Below are 17,474 nucleotides of genomic sequence, written 5' to 3'. Positions count from 1 at the left end.
TATTAGGCCATGCCTTTAATGGGTGTTTTTATTATTAGAAATTAATATTGGACTCGGAAGAACCTGAGCAGCAATGTGTCATGGAAATATGTCTTAAATTATTGCTGTAGGAAGGGTATGGAAAGGTGGGCTTATAGGGGGATTCTACCCATAATCTTTCATTAAGTGGAAAAACAGGTTTTGGGTGAAGTTCTCCTTTAAATCCACTGCATTCTTGCCCTGTCTGTTTCTCTTTCATTGTTCTTGGAGAGGAGGAGGAGGATTTGTTTGAAGAAAGTAGGGTGCAAAGTCTAGTGGGGAAGAGCCGGCTGAAGCAATGTCATAATGACTCAAGGGTTCGTGTCTCCAAATGGCGATGCCAGCGTCGTGCTGTACGTGGGATTGGAACGTGATGGGTGGAGATGCAGGAGAGTTGCATCCTGGTTACTGTTGGGAAGGTGGCAGCAGTCCCATGGGTGGCAGCAAATGTCTTCTATGTTTTAATACTAATAAAGATGCTGTTGGGAGATGATGTCACATTTGTGTGTTACGTCATATTTTATGATGTCATATTCATGAATAATATTTCCTTCATGGTGTCTTCATTTCCTGTTTCATAATGTCATATTCATGAGCAGCATTTCCTGTTTTATCATGTAATATTCATGGGCAGCATTTCCTGTTTTATGATATCATATTTATGGGTACTACTTCCTGTTTTATGAAGTTTTATTCATGGGTACCATTTCCTGTTTTATGATGTCATATTCATAGGTAACGTTTCCTATTTTATGATGTCATATTCATAGGTAACGTTTCCTATTTTATGATGTCATATTCATAGGTAACATTTCCTGTTTTATGATGTCATATTCATAGGTAACGTTTCCTATTTTATGATGTCATATTCATAGGTAACATTTCCTGTTTTATGATGTCATATTCATAGGTAACATGTCCTGTTTTATGATGTCATATTCATAGGTAACATTTCCTGTTTTATGATGTCATATTCATAGGTAACATTTCCTTTTTTATGATGTCATATTCATAGGTAACGTTTCCTATTTTATGATGTCATATTCATGGACAACATTTCCTGTTTTATGATGTCATATTCATAGATAAAGTTTCCTATTTTATGATGTCATATTCATGGGTAACATTTCCTGTTTATGATGTCATATGCATGCGCAACATTTCACATTTTATGATGTCATATTCGTGGTAAACATTTCCTGTTTTATGATGTTATATTCATAGGTAACATTTCCTGTTTTATTATGTCATATTTGTGGTTAACATTTCCTGTTTTATGATGTCATATTCATGAGTCACATTTCCTGTTTTATGATGTCATATTCATGTGCAACATTTCCTTTCCTGTTCTAAATTGGGGTTTAAAACACCATAGGGGTCATTCTGGACCCCAGGGGGTGCAAGAGCACTTTAATGCAGAAAGTACAGGGCAGGTAGGGGGAGGCCTACATGCTTCCCACAGCAGATATGGAACGTATAGACCTGCAGCATTAATTATGGCTTTAGTGCCTTATTCACATCTCTTGCGTCAATGTGTACACTTATATGTAATACATCAGGTTGGAGGGACATCTGTAGTTAAAAATGCTGTCTGTTTTTTTGGGGTCACTGACCCTGGCAAACAAACGACTGACTGTGGGGCATGAATTTTATTATTATTTGGTATTGCTTTTTTTTCTTTTTTGGGCCTCTACTCAAAAATGTTTTCTAGTTGTTAGAGTAATAGTTCTCTAGCAACCAGATAACAATATCAATTCAACAGAATATGACAGAATACTGTTATACAGATAGCTAGAATCTCAGCCATAAAGCAGGGCAGGACTGCTGCTTACAATGGGGGGATCAGATAGGATCTGTGCCACTGTGACAGAATGCTCTGTTATACAGATAGCTAGAATCTCAGCCATAAAGCAGGGCAGGACTGCTGCTTACAATGGGGATCAGATAGGATCTGTGCCAGAATGCTCTGTTATACAGATAGCTAGAATCTCAGCCATAAAGCAGGGCAGGACTGCTGCTTACAATGGGGGGGATCAGATAGGATCTGTGCCACTGTGACAGAATGCTCTGTTATACAGATAGCTAGAATCTCAGCCATAAAGCAGGGCAGGACTGCTGCTTACAATGGGGGGATCAGATAGGATCTGTGCCACTGTGACAGAATGCTCTGTTATACAGATAGCTAGAATCTCAGCCATAAAGCAGGGCAGGACTGCTGCTTACAATGGGGGGATCAGATAGGATCTGTGCCACTGTGACAGAATGCTCTGTTATACAGATAGCTAGAATCTCAGCCATAAAGCAGGGCAGGACTGCTGTTACAATGGGGGATCAGATAGGATCTGTGCCACTGTGACAGAATGCTCTGTTATACAGATAGCTAGAATCTCAGCCATAAAGCAGGGCAGGACTGCTGCTTACAATGGGGGGGATCAGATAGGATCTGTGCCACTGTGACAGAATGCTCTGTTATACAGATAGCTAGAATCTCAGCCATAAAGCAGGGCAGGACTGCTGCTTACAATGGGGGGATCAGATAGGATCTGTGCCACTGTGACAGAATGCTCTGTTATACAGATAGCTAGAATCTCAGCCATAAAGCAGGGCAGGACTGCTGCTTACAATGGGGGGGATCAGATAGGATCTGTGCCACTGTGACAGAATGCTCTGTTATACAGATAGCTAGAATCTCAGCCATAAAGCAGGGCAGGACTGCTGCTTACAATGGGGGGATCAGATAGGATCTGTGCCACTGTGACAGAATGCTCTGTTATACAGATAGCTAGAATCTCAGCCATAAAGCAGGGCAGGACTGCTGCTTACAATGGGGGGATCAGATAGGATCTGTGCCACTGTGACAGAATGCTCTGTTATACAGATAGCTAGAATCTCAGCCATAAAGCAGGGCAGGACTGCTGCTTACAATGGGGGGATCAGATAGGATCTGTGCCACTGTGACAGAATGCTCTGTTATACAGATAGCTAGAATCTCAGAATTAATAGACCTATGAATGATTGCCAGTTGCATTTTGAGTTTCTTCTCTCGTTTTGAATGTAACATCCTCTCTTTTGATAAAAATACACTGACAAGGATCTGACTGGTGCAAAGGAAACTGATTCACAGACCTGTGAATATTTACAAATGCAAGTGAAATGTACAGTGTGGCCCTTTATATAGAGAATACATAGTAGGCTGTGTGTGTGTAACGCCAGAGGTCATTTCCCCAACCTTTGGATATTTCTCAGAAAACATGAACTATTAGTGAGCAGATTACATTAAGGCAGATTATCAGCGCCGGCATATGGACTGCCCCTGGGTTTGTTCCACAATCGGCTGTGATTCTGATGTTTGTTATGGTGAGATGTTTCCCTAAGACAGTACAGTATGGGGGTACAGCTTATTGTGTGCCCAGAACATTCCTTCTCTGTATATTTGTATTTATACATATGGGAGGGAGGTGCCATAGTGTTTCCCTTAGACAGTACAGTATGGGGGTACAGCTTATTGTGTGCCCAGAACATTCCTTCTCTGTATATTTGTATTTATACATATGGGAGGGAGGTGCCATAGTGTTTCCCTTAGACAGTACAGTATGGGGGTACAGCTTATTGTGTGCCCAGAACATTCCTTCTCTGTATATTTGTATTTATACATATGGGAGGGAGGTGCCATAGTGTTTCCCTTAGACAGTACAGTATGGGGGTACAGCTTATTGTGTGCCCAGAACATTCCTTCTCTGTATATTTGTATTTATACATATGGGAGGGAGGTGCCATAGTGTTTCCCTTAGACAGTACAGTATGGGGGTACAGCTTATTGTGTGCCCAGAACATTCCTTCTCTGTATATTTGTATTTATACATATGGGAGGGAGGTGCCATAGTGTTTCCCTTAGACAGTACAGTATGGGGGTACAGCTTATTGTGTGCCCAGAACATTCCTTCTCTGTATATTTGTATTTATACATATGGGAGGGAGGTGCCATAGTGTTTCCCTTAGACAGTACAGTATGGGGGTACAGCTTATTGTGTGCCCAGAACATTCCTTCTCTGTATATTTGTATTTATACATATGGGAGGGAGGTGCCATAGTGTTTCCCTTAAACAGTAGGGCAGACAGAGTATGGCACACACAGGCAGTACAGGGCAGAGTATGGCACACACAGGCAGCATAGGGCAGGCAGAGTATGGCACACACAGGCAGTACAGGGCAGAGTATGGCACACACAGGCAGCATAGGGCAGGCAGAGTATGGCACACACAGGCAGCATAGGGCAGGCAGAGTATGGCACACACAGGCAGTACAGGGCAGAGTATGGCACACACAGGCAGCATAGGGCAGGCAGAGTATGGCCCACACACAGGCAAGGTAGGGCAAGCAGAGTGCTGCCTATGTGTGTGTCTGTCTGCCCTATGCTGCCAGGTTGTCCAGGTCAAAACCAGACAGATGGCAACCCTACCCAGAACATTCCTTCGCTGTATATTTGTATATATAGTTTGGGCAGGTGCTGCCATATTGTTTCCTTGGAAAGGTTGGGCTGAGATAATGTGCTAGAGAGAGGATTAACAACTTCTGTACTCTAGTTCAGACCCTCCCATCCCCCTATGAACATAACATCTGTCGCTTCTTCCTGCCCAGATAAACCACTTCCTGTGCCCCACAATGCTTATCTGCAGCAGTAGGGTGTCTTAGTCATAGGAAGGGGGGAAGAAAGCAGAAGACTAGCCAAACTATTTTCATAGACGGACAGAACTTCGGTGAGGGTTGGGGGTTGCCATAGCCACAAATTAATAGACCAGTGAGGCAATGCTCCTATTGTAACTTGTATTCCTTCCATATATATTTCCATTGTATCGTATAAGGGGTTGTTGCCATACTGCTTGCCTCTGCTGATAGCAGCAGCACCCCCTAGTGGCCACAAGGGCAGTTATTTGATTGTGAGAAGCTCAATGGTGATTCTAATACAGACTGTGTAGAAATACTGACTGATACAAGATTTAAAGAGCTTGCAATCTATAAGACCTTTACTGTCTATAGAAAATGGATGGAGACAAAATCATATTCCTGGGTTTATATTCCCTTTGATCATTACTGAGGCCCACTCACAGTCATTCACTGTATCAGCCAGACTGGTTTCCCCCTGTGCCTTAAAAATTGAGTCTCCCTTATAAATAGAGAGTTTATATATATATAATTGCTTTATGGAGGCAGATGGGCGAGCCAAGTGTAGGAGGTCGGTTTTCACGTACAGATCTGCCACATATTTTTCATTTATAACCCTGCTGACTCGGTCAGATCACTAGTCGGAACTTGCTATATTTGTATTTTTAATCACCCGCCTCACAGATGGGTATCTTTCCTAGAATGTAGGCTCCCTGACTTCTAATTGGTTAGTACATTGGCCTGCCGTTGGATCTACCAACGCGACTATTGGGCACCCCCTAGTGGCTGCATGGGGCAGTACAGAAAGCAATGAAATATAAGAGCTGCCCCCCTTGTGAAAGGTTTAGGTTGAAGTCTGTATGAAATATATGAGATAACTATGTATCATGATTTTACACTATGGACAAACTGAACAGACCTGTAGCCCAGGGCCACCATCAGAAACTTTGGGGCCCCACACAAGTTACTTATATGGGGCCCCCCATGAAAAACAGCGCACAGTACCAAAAATGTGGCCATGCCCCTTGTGAGTGAAATAAAAACAGCTGATGTTCTCTATAATAAGCAGTTCATATAAAGAGTTCCATTGACTAATGTGCTAATAAGTCACTCAGTTTATAGGGAGTCAGTGGGGTTTGCCCTAAGTTTAACCCCTTCCCACCTACCTGCCCCTGCTCTGCCATTGCTTGATATAAAACTTATGTACGTTTCCCTTCAGTTTATTCATTGGGGGTCAGTGGGGTTTGTCCCTGCAAAGCTTCTCTGCATTGGCCTTTGCTTGATACACAAGTTAGTTTGTCGGCAAGTTACATAGTTTTCTAAGGAGTTTTTGCAGAAGCTGAGTAAAATCCGTAGGTTTTGGCGTAACTTTATGCGTAACTTCTGCAATTTGCTTTCAAGAAGCCACCGGGCCGCTTACAAAACAAGATTGTACCCCTTCTCCCCCCCCCCCCCCGATGGGGGGCCTGCTGTAGCCAATTAGGTCATTTTTAGGCCCATTATACTCCTTCACAGTTATTACTCCTATGGACCACCCGCAGTAATTACCAAGGAAGCAGAAGGTGCCCCCAGTGGAGCCCACTATGAAAGAAATCATGGGGCCCATACTCAGGCCCGAACTGGCAATCTGTGGGTTCTGGCAAATGCCAGAGGGGCTGCCAGTCACTATTTAGTGGGCCGGTGGGCCTATTTTGAATCCCAGTCCAGGCCTGTCCCTCTGCCCTAAGGGGGCCCTAATTATTAGCCCATTTGTCATCAGGGCCCCTGCCAACAATTCGAATTGGGTCCCAATGAAAAAATAAATCCATGCCCCAGATCCACCCCAGTCACACCCATAATACCACTACACCAAAAGCCTGTCCACAACCCCACCCTTTACCTGACCCTCAAATCACAATTTTACCTCTCTTGGGGCTAGGGTTGCCACCCTTTGTCTCATCCAATACCAGCCAGGGTGCAGGCATGTCTGGGAGGTGTTGATAATTTAAGAGACTTTCACCCCAACACGGACCTGTCCGCCCCTTTATTTGATCTATAGCCCCAATTTGTGTCCCCAATATAGATGGGCCTAAGGCAGGGTGAAGTAAGAGGAGTGGCATGACTGGCTGGATGGCAACCCTAATTGGGACCCCCCTTTCCATGAGGCCACTGCTATACCCTCACCATAGTCTCCTAATAGTAGCCCTGTCTTTAAGCCTGTGAGCCCCACAGCTCTGGGCCAAAGTAGGTAGCCAATCAGATTAGTGGAACATTCAAAGTAGTGGTGCATGGGTTGGAAATTTACCAACTTGCACCCACCTTACAGGTCCGGAACTAGGGGTAGTTCTTAGGTAGGGTTGCCACCTTTTAAATCTCTTAATTCCAAGCAGGGGGCATGGGTTGGTGACATTTGTTCACAGTGCTATAGCAAGTAGCCAATCAGAGCATGATGTTTCAAAGCAAGCAGCCAATCAGAAGATTATAATAGTGCCAAGCGAGTTCCTGATTTAGTAGATATGTGAGCCCCGGGCTAGGCAATTGTTCCACTTATGCGCTGGGAATGTAGAGGAGACGCCCCCGACAAGGTTTTTGCTTGCGGCACTTCTTAAATGACCCAAATTAGCTCTGAGCTTGAGATAATAAAGATATAATAATTACCCGGATGAATCTCATGCATTATAAATGGCGCCTGATAATAATATTATGGGATGAATATTTCATAGGGCTGAAACGCAGTGAAACAAGAGCCGCGCAAGGAAGACGCTGGTAGCAGCGCGGAATGGTGTGAAACAGCTGCCTTCCATGTAAATCCCATTTATCCATGAAATAAAATACCGTATGGATGTATGGAATGCCAGGGTATATGGGGCGGTCAACTTCTAGGTATGAACCGTGGCTTTAAAGAGGACGAAAAACCTCCTTATCATGTTGGCAAAGCCAAATAATAGATGGTGCCTGAAGGGCCACCAGAGTACTCCAGTCAGGGGCCCGAAAAGCGCAAAGGCAGGGCTGGAACTAGGGGCAGACAACAAGGGCAAGTGTATTGGGAGCAATTGTTGGGGCGGGGGGGGGTGCAAGGAAGTGATTGTTGCTCCCCATGGATCCCCCCTGGTCCCTGTTAGTGTCTCACCCCACCCCCCAGAAGCACAGTTGGATGTGGGGAGCCAACATCTGCCTGGTGCTGGCACAGATTTGGGGGGCAAAATTTTTCTATCCATGTTGGGAAAAAGCCACAGGATTCACCAGGTCTTGTGATCAAGGGGATGCAGCAAAAACCAGTGACAGAATGGTTGCAAATTTGTTTCACATAAAGGGCAAGTAAATTTGATCAGTATGTCAGAGCGCTGCCATACTGCTCCCCACAGCTTTAGGGGTGCCATGCTGCTAGCTATCAGCTACAGTGGAGGAAATTATTATTTGACCCCTCACTGATTTTGTAAGTTTGTCCAATGACAAAGAAATGAAAAGTCTCAGAACAGTATCATTTCAATGGTAGGTTTATTTTAACAGTGGCAGATAGCACATCAAAAGGAAAATCGAAAAAATAACTTTAAATAAAAGATAGCAACTGATTTGCATTTCATTGAGTGAAATAAGTTTTTGAACCCTCTGACTTAATACTTAGTGGAAAAACCCTTGTTTGCAAGCACAGAGGTCAAACGTTTCTTGTAATTGATGAGCAAGTTTGCGCACATTTTAGGAGGAATGTTGGTCCCACTCCTCTTTGCAGATCATCTCTAAATCCCTAAGGTTTGGAGGCTGTCTCTGTGCAACTCTGAGCTTGAGCTCCCTCCATAGGTTTTCTATTGGATTAAGGTCCGGAGACTGACTAGGCCACTCCATGACCTTAATGTGCTTCTTCTTGAGCCACTCCTTTGTTGCCTTTGCTGTATGTTTTGGGTCATTGTCGTGCTGGAACACCCATCCACGACCCATTTTCAGTTTCCTGGCAGAGGGAAGGAGGTTGTCGTTCAGGATTTCACGATACATGGCTCCGTCCATTTTCCCGTTAATGCGAATAAGTTGTCCTGTGCCCTTAGCAGAAAAACACCCCCAAAGCAAAATGTTTCCACCCCCATGCTTGACGGTGGGGACGGTGTTTTGGGGGTCATAGGCAGCATTTTTCTTCCTCCAAACACAGCGAGTTGAGTTAATGCCAAAGAGCTCTATTTTGGTCTCATCAGACCACAGCACCTTCTCCCAGTCACTCACAGAATCATTCAGGTGTTCATTGGCAAACTTCACACGGGCCTGCACATGTGCCTTCTTGAGCAGGGGGACCTTGCGAGCCCTGCAGGATTTTAATCCATTGCGGTGTAATGTGTTTCCAATGGTTTTCTTGGTGACTGTGGTCCCTGCTAATTTGAGGTCATTAACTAACTCCTCCCGTGTAGTTCTAGGATGCTTTTTCACCTTTCTCAGAATCATTGACACCCCACGAGGTGAGATCTTGCGTGGAGCCCCAGAGCGAGGTCGATTGATGGTCATTTTGTGCTCCTTCCATTTTCGAACAATCGCACCAACAGTTGTCACCTTCTCTCCCAGCTTCTTGCTAATGGTTTTGTAGCCCATTCCAGCCTTGTGCAGGTCTACAATTTTGTCTCTGACATCCTTGGACAGCTCTTTGGTCTTTCCCATGTTGGAGAGTTTGGAGTCTGCTTGATTGATTGATTCTGTGGACAGGTGTCTTTTATACAGGTGACTAGTTAAGACAGGTGTCCTTAATGAGGTTGACTAATTGAGTAGAAGTGTCTAACCACTCTGTGGGAGCCAGAACTCTTAATGGTTGGTAGGGGTTCAAAAACTTATTTCACTCAATGAAATGCAAATCAGTTGCTATCTTTTATTTAAAGTTATTTTTTCGATTTTCCTTTTGATGTGCTATCTGCCACTGTTAAAATAAACCTACCATTGAAATGATACTGTTCTGAGACTTTTCATTTCTTTGTCATTGGACAAACTTACAAAATCAGTGAGGGGTCAAATAATTATTTCCTCCACTGTATATAACTCTTAGGCACAGACGCCCAAACAGCAGTAAATAGTGGCTGTCTATGGCATCTTACAGCAGTCTCTCTCTGTGTTCTCTCTGCCTCATCCCCACTCCTTCCACGGTCTGTTCCGTTCTTTATTGCCACATCTACATGTCCTTTACTCCATCTAGTTTTGCCACTCTTTGCCTTGGTGCAAACGTTGGACAAGGGGGCGGGCTGATGGCATTGCAGGGAGGAGCAATGGCAATCGGGCTGTATAGGCGCTTTATGGAAGTGGAGTCATGATATGTTTGTAGGGGTGTTTGTGATATGAGGGTGGGGCTGTGACATCTGAGGTGGATATTGGACAGAATTTTGTTTGGGTTTCACAAGGCTAACAAATTTTAATCAAAAAGCCCAAAGAAACCCCAAAAAACAGAAAAGCCTGCAACCCTAAATTTCCTTCTCCATTCCTCCTCACTGCTCCTTAACCCATCTCCATGCCATCTTCATATCATCCCCATTCAGTCTCTGACCTCTGTGCCCTCTCTGTACCCCTCTCACTGCTCACTCTTTCCATGAGATCTAAGTCCTCTGCCACCTGTGCCCACTCTGCCCTGTGCCCACTCTTTCCTTCATATGTGTGCCCACTCTGCCCACTTTTTGCTTCATATCTGTGCCCACTCTTTCTTTCATATATGTGCCCTCTGTCTCCTTCCCACTGCTCGCTCTTTCCATGAGATCGGAGCCTTTTGCACCCTGTGCCCACTTATTCCTTCAAATATGTGCCCTCTATGCCCACTTTTTGCTTTATCTGTGCCCTCTCTGCCTCCTGTGCCAAGTTTTTCCTTCTTATCTATGCCCTCTTTCCTTCTTATCTGGCCCTTTTATGACAACTATGTCCACACTTTCTTTATGTATTTAACCTCCCTTTCCACTTTTTACTTCATATCTATCCTCTCTCTGCCTCCTGTGTCCACACTTTCCTTTATATATCTGTCCTCTCTGACGTCCTTTCGTTTGCAAATGTGCCCTCTTTTTCATTCATATCTGTGCCCTCTCTATCACCCCTGTGCCCACTTTTTCCTTCAAATCTATGCCCTCTTTCCTTCTTATCTGGCCCTTTCTGCAACACGTTCCTTTATGTATTTAATCTTTCTGCTGTTATTTCCTTTGTATATGTGCCAACTCTTTCCTTTAAATCTGTGCACTCTCTGCCCCGCTCTTTCCTTTATATATGTGCCCTCTCTGTCCACTTTTTGTTTCATATCTGTGCCCTCTCTGCCTCCTGTGCCAACTTTTCCTTCATATCTATGCCCTCTTTCCTTCTTATCTGGCCTTTTTCTGCCACCTATGTCCACACTTTCCTTTATGTATTTAACCTCTCTGTCCACTTTAACTTCATATCTATCCTCTCTCTGCCTCCTGTGCCCACTCTTTCCTTCATATATCTGTCCTCTCTGCCCCCTCTGTTGTCCTTTCCTTCGTATCTGCACCCTTTCTATCACCCCTGTGCCCACTTTCCTTCATATCTTTGCACTCTCTTTCCTTCATATCTGTACCCTCTCGGCCCCGCTTTACTCACTCTTTCTTTTGTATCTTTGCCCACTCTTTCCTTCATATCTGTGCCCTCCCTATCACCCCTGTGCCCACTTTCCTTCATTTCTTTGCACTTTCTTTCCTTTATATCTGTGCCCTCTCTGCCCTCCCTTACCCACTCTTTCCTATATATATATACCCTCTCTGTCCCCTGTGGCTGTTCTTTCCTTCATATCTGTGCCCTCTCTGCCCCTATACCAAATCTTTACTTTATATCTGTGCCCACTCTTTCCTTTACATATCTACCCTCCTTGTCGGTTCTTTCCTTCATATTTGTGCCCTCTCTGCCCCCCCTTACCCACTCTTTCCTTTATATCTGTGCCATCTCTTCTGCCCCCCCCTTACCCACTCCTATATATATATATATATATATATATATATATATATTTCCTTCATATCTGTGCCCTCTCTTTCCTTCATATTTGTTCCCTCTTTGCCTCCTCAGAGAGAGCTTGGTGTTCTGCTTGCTGTTTTCCTCTTCTCTGTGCACAATATCCCCTTGTCAATCTCCCTGCCACCTTTATGCCCCTTTTTCTAGCTCCATCACCTTTCTGCCTTCTCCCTGTTGCTTCCACAATTGTTACCCACTTTGAATTGCATTTTACAGGTAACATTAGCTCTATTCAGAGCTGGGAAAGATCCAAAGCTACAATTCGAGGAAGCTTGTAAATACATATCCTGTACAACTGCCTATACACCCCAACAGGGAAGCAGGATAAACATATAATGTTCTGGCAACCGGGCCCAGGCCTGTATAATTGAATCTGCCCAACCAGCACCCCTCCCCACTTGCCTTATTTTGCGAGTTGTTATTGTAGTTCGCCCTGGCGCCTACAGGTGTCGCTGCTCACTTTCTCCAGCCTCCCATTGCTCGCCACTGTGTGTTGATTGACAGCTGAGAGGGGTGGGACCAGAACGAGAGAGAAAAAAAAATACACACAGCGAAAGAGACGGAGGAGAGAGGCGAAGTGCCGGAGCTTAGTCGCCTGCAAATCCGTCGCCATCCTGCGCACCGAGCTTCCCTCCCGACACCGGCATCGCCTAGAAGTTTTCCCTAGAGACTCATCCACTAGACCAGGTCGGTATTAGCGGTGGGGCGGCGCCCTAGCTCATTATATCCCGGCTCTGGGGGCGGAAGGGAGAAGGAGGGGGGGAAGCTGAGGATTCGGTCGGGCCCAGGCCGCAGCTTTGTTCGCTCAGGCCGAGCAGCCATCTTCCTCCTCCCCCATTTTCCTCCATCTTCCCTGCTCTAAGGGAGAGGCCCAGCAGCCTGGGACTTTCCTACACTGCTGCCCGGGACTGCGGCCCTTGTCCCCCCTTCTGCTTTGTGGTTCCCCTGGGGCTCTCCGGGTGTTGTGGAACTGTATCTCCCAGCACTCGGCACTGCCTGGGGCTTCGGGGTGAATAGATTTGGGGGGATCCCTGTTCTGTAGGCAGGGTGGGGTTGTTCTGATCTATAATATGTATATTGGGGGGGTTATACTGGCCAGTGACATTGAGAGGGAATATACAGTGCATACACAATTAAATTAAATCTGGGCAGCCTCATTAGGCAGTGGCACTGAGGGGTGCAGGGGGTTGTGTTGATACAGATTCACAGTGTTATTTTTGTTGCTGCTGTACAGGTGATGGACTACAATTCCCAGCATGCTCTAAAGCTTTATTAAATGGGGCATTTGTATGGGTATAGGTGCCTGGTTATTACCCTGTGTGTAAGGGGGCAACATATTCTGTGGCGCTGTACAACCGGGCATGGGCCACCTGCGGAATCTCTGCTTTGGTTTAACCAACTGGTGGGAGGCGGATTCTCAGGCCGGCGAGGGGGGCACTGTACCCCATGTACCCTGTGATTGATTCAAAAACATTTACGATGTGGTGACCTGGAAATAAGGCCCCGAGTTTGTAATACAGGGCTCCTCGCATAGTGCACTTAGGGCTGCCTGGCCCTTTAATGCAGAGGCACCCCAACTGTGTCATGTGGCCCTCTAGAGGGGGAGATTTGGGGTGAGTGCTTATTTGTGCCCTGGGTACCCCTGGAACTATAGCGGGGTGACTGTTACCCCAATGTTTCTATATATCTGTAACCTTGTTATGGGCTAAGGGGGCCCAGCCTGAAGGCCAGTTAGGGGGGGGGATTTGGGGTGAGTGCTTATTTGTGCCCTGGGTACCCCTGGAACTATAGCAGGGTGACTGTTACCCCAATGTTTCTATATATCTGTAACCTTGTTATGGGCTAAGGGGGCCCAGCCTGAAGGCCAGTTAGGGGGGGATTTGGGGTGAGTGCTTATTTGTGCCCTGGGTACCCCTGGAACTATAGCGGGGTGACTGTTACCCCAATGTTTCTATATATCTGTAACCTTGTTATGGGCTAAGGGGGCCCAGCCTGAAGGCCAGTTAGGGGGGGATTTGGGGTGAGTGCTTATTTGTGCCCTGGGTACCCCTGGAACTATAGCGGGGTGACTGTTACCCCAATGTTTCTATATATCTGTAACCTTGTTATGGGCTAAGGGGGCCCAGCCTGAAGGCCAGTTAGGGGGGGATTTGGGGTGAGTGCTTATTTGTGCCCTGGGTACCCCTGGAACTATAGCAGGGTGACTGTTACCCCAATGTTTCTATATATCTGTAACCTTGTTATGGGCTAAGGGGGCCCAGCCTGAAGGCCAGTTAGGGGGGATTTGGGGTGAGTGCTTATTTGTGCCCTGGGTACCCCTGGAACTATAGCAGGGTGACTGTTACCCCAATGTTTCTATATATCTGTAACCTTGTTATGGGCTAAGGGGGCCCAGCCTGAAGGCCAGTTAGGGGGGGATTTGGGGTGAGTACTTATTTGTGCCCTGGGTACCCCTGCAACTATAGCAGGGTGACTGTTACCCCAATGTTTCTATATATCTGTAACCTTGTTATGGGCTAAGGGGGCCCAGCCTGAAGGCCAGTTAGGGGGGGATTTGGGGTGAGTGCTTATTTGTGCCCTGGGTACCCCTTGAACTATAGCAGGAAGACTTACCTCACCTTCCCCAGCCTGGTTTCAGTCTAATTGGTATCATTTATATATTATGCACAATTTAACAGAGATTATCCATCATTCCCATCAGCCCCTGCCCCAGTGGAGCTTACAATCTAAGGTCCCTATCACATTCCCATCAGCCCCTGCCCCAGTGAGCTTACAATCTAAGGTCCCTATCACATTCCCATCAGCCCCTGCCCCAGTGAGCTTACAATCTAAGGTCCCTATCACATTCCCATCAGCCCCTGCCCCAGTGGAGCTTACAATCTAAGGTCCCTATCGCATTCCCATCAGTCCCTGCCCCAGTGAGCTTACAATCTAAGGTCCCTATCACATTCCCATCAGCCCCTGCCCCAGTGGAGCTTACAATCTAAGGTCCCTATCAGTTGCACACACTAGGGCCAGTTCTATTAGGAGCCAATAAACCTGCCTGTATGTTTTCGTAGATGAAAGACTGGCCAATCAGAGTTGTGCTTAGTGGGATTCATTTTTGGACTCTATGGTGTTTCCACTTATAAGCCCCGCCTACTAGTTTTAGTACAGGCAATTTTATTTGCCAGTGATGAGTTTCAAGGTCCCACAAACTCGCTGATTGTGTCCCTGATGAAGGGAGAGGTATTTCCCCCCTCAAACTTAATCCGTTGGTGGCATTTGACTAAATAAATGGACTTGGCTTATATTGTGCCCACGTGGCCTTAACCCGTAGGTTAAATAAATGTCACCGGAATTTACATGTCGCTGGGCAGGGAAGGGCGAGGGGACACCGGTGCGTGCTGATGCGGCACTGAGAAAACGTTAAATTGCTCTTGAGTCACGCTTTGCTGTTCTTAGGTGATAAATTCAGTTTAATGGCTAACTGAGCCTCCTGTGGGCTCCGGATCATCCATAGGGGCCAGTGTGTAGCAGAATGGCCCTTTAATTGCTGCCCAATGGCAATCACATTGTCCGCTTCCCTTAGCTTATTAACTCGCGGATATGTAGAACAGGTGAATACAATTCAGTTGGATGGGAAATATTGGCTCACTGGTAGCTGCCTGGTAGCCACTGGCCAATGCTTCTGTTGTTTAGGGACATCTCCATCTTTAGGCAAGTTCTTAGGACCAATGATGGCCAGCCCTTCATGATGAAAGAGATCTCCCTGTAGGAGCTTAACTGTAGCTAGAGGTCTCAAACGGTGGGTGCTTGCCCCTTTGGGGGGGAGGGTGTAGACAAAGAAGTAAATTGGGGGGCTCTAGTAAAAAAAAGTGAATTTGGGTTACATCTGTGTTTGTGTACTCTAACATAAAGTTACACCCAAATATCAACAGGCAGGGTAATACTGTCTCTAGTATGTGTGATAGGGACCTTGGATTATAAGCTCCACTGGGGCAGGGGCTGATGGGAATGGGATAGGGACCTTAGATTGTAAGCTCCACGGTCCCTATCACATTACCATCAGTCCCTGCCCCAGTGGAGCTTACAATCTAAGGTCCCTATCACATTCCCATCAGTCCCTGCCCCAGTGAGCTTACAATCTAAGGTCCCTATCACATTCCCATCAGCCCCTGCCCCAGTGAGCTTACAATCTAAGGTCCCTATCACATTCCCATCAGCCCCTGCCCCAGTGGAGCTTACAATCTAAGGTCCCTATCACATTCCCATCAGCCCCTGCCCCAGTGGAGCTTACAGTCTAATGTCCCTATCACATTCCCATTAGTAGTGCCTTTGATGGTCACTGGTTAAGGCCAAGTGAGCGGATCTTCACCCAATATCCCCACCTACAGGTGGGCAATATCGGGGAACATGTAGGCTAATTCAGTCGTTTGGCCCTGGGGCCAAATGATCGAATTATAATGGCAGCAATGGGGCAGTTGGTTCGGGGACCCAATCAACGAGCCGATGCAGTCCCTGATCCGACTGGATTTTCTAACCTGGCCGATCGATAACTGCCCAATTTCAGGCCAGATATCGGTCGGGCAGGCCCCTCGTTTCTGCCCCTACACGGGCCGATAAGCTGCCGAATCAGTCCAAGGGACCCATATCGGCAGCTTCCATCATCAGCCCGAGTATGGGGACCTTTAGGCCAGCTCTTGGCACCTCCCTAGGTCTGTCCCTATAGGATCCCTCAGTTTTGTGCTCTGGTTCCGTTATTCATTTTGCTGCTGGTGGGTACATTGCATGCAGCCCATGGTAGTAAAGGTGGCCATACACTGTAAGATCTGCTCGTTTGGCAAGATTTTCACTGCTGATGCGGTCCCTGATCCGATAGAAAAATGGAACCTGATCAAGATCTGGTGGATTGCAGGCCAGATGTCGGTTGGGCAGGCCCGCCGTTCGTGCCCATACATGGGAAGATAAGCTGCCGATTAGATCTAAAGGGCCGATATCGGCAGCTAAAATCGGTACTTGTATGGCCACCTTAAGATGAAAGGTACCTACCTGAGCCCCCCTGCCCCATCAGCACCAGGGTTAGTAAAATGAGTGATGAGGGTTAAAGTGCCCAAATGTGGGCAGATTTAAACTATAGATTCAGGTCCTTCAGTACCAATTCCCTTGAAGTGAATCTTATGGTGTATGACCACCTTTAGTCAGAATTGTGCTACTTTATTTGGCCAGGATGTTAGGGCAGCCCATATGGGCCAGGAATTACAGTTGGCTGGGAACACCAGCGCTAAGGTAGCCATACACTGGCTGAACGGATGGACACTGTTGTGGGAAAGTTGCTCCTGGGCCTGTGTTTATGCTGATGTGGTGGGTATGTCCCATTCAGGCCAATGAGTTGTGAGCAGCCAATCTCCCAAACGACTCCCAAAACCAACCTACAATTAAAGGAAAAGTAAATGAAAATGTATAAAAGAAATTAAACTATAATGTACTGCTTCCCTGCTCTGGTAAAAGTTGTGTGTTTGCTTCAGAAATACTACTATAGTTTATATAAATACCTTGGCTGCCCCTACACAGCATTCAAAAGGAGAAAAGGCAAAGGTTATATAGCGGCAAACAGATACTCTGTAGAGTACAATAGTGTCTTATCTGTTATTTGCTATGTAACCTGTGCCTTTTCTCCTGTTTTCCAGCAGGAATGGCTGCCCCTGGGGCTACACAGCGGGGTATTTATATAAACTATAGTAGGGTTTCTGTAGCAAACACCCCAGCTGTACCAGTGCAGGAATGGCTACCACTGCTTTTACCATTGGTGCCTGGGTTTTAGGTAGCTTTAGTGGATTTGGGTATGTGGTTATGGAGTGCCAAGATATCCC

The 17,474-nt window shown here is 46.1% G+C and overlaps 1 protein-coding gene across 7 annotated transcripts in view; it reads left to right on the top strand.

Annotated features, from left to right (window-relative positions):
• The first annotated feature begins 12,049 nt into the window (after positions 1–12,049).
• prrc2b (proline-rich coiled-coil 2B) overlaps positions 12,050–17,474 on the top strand; it is a 46,538-nt gene continuing 41,113 nt past the window's right edge. For all 7 annotated transcript variants that reach the window (XM_012968984.3, XM_031890906.1, XM_012968981.3 and 4 more), the window contains exon 1: positions 12,050–12,309. The gene's annotated coding sequence lies outside the window, so the exon portion shown is untranslated. The remainder of the gene's footprint in view (positions 12,310–17,474) is intronic.

This window comes from Xenopus tropicalis, chromosome 8 (assembly GCF_000004195.4).
Source record: "Xenopus tropicalis strain Nigerian chromosome 8, UCB_Xtro_10.0, whole genome shotgun sequence".
In the NCBI taxonomy this organism is placed as follows: Eukaryota; Metazoa; Chordata; class Amphibia; order Anura; family Pipidae; genus Xenopus; species Xenopus tropicalis.
The sequence above is the reverse complement of the archived record's forward strand: the minus strand, read 5'-3'. Positions and strand labels throughout refer to the sequence as shown.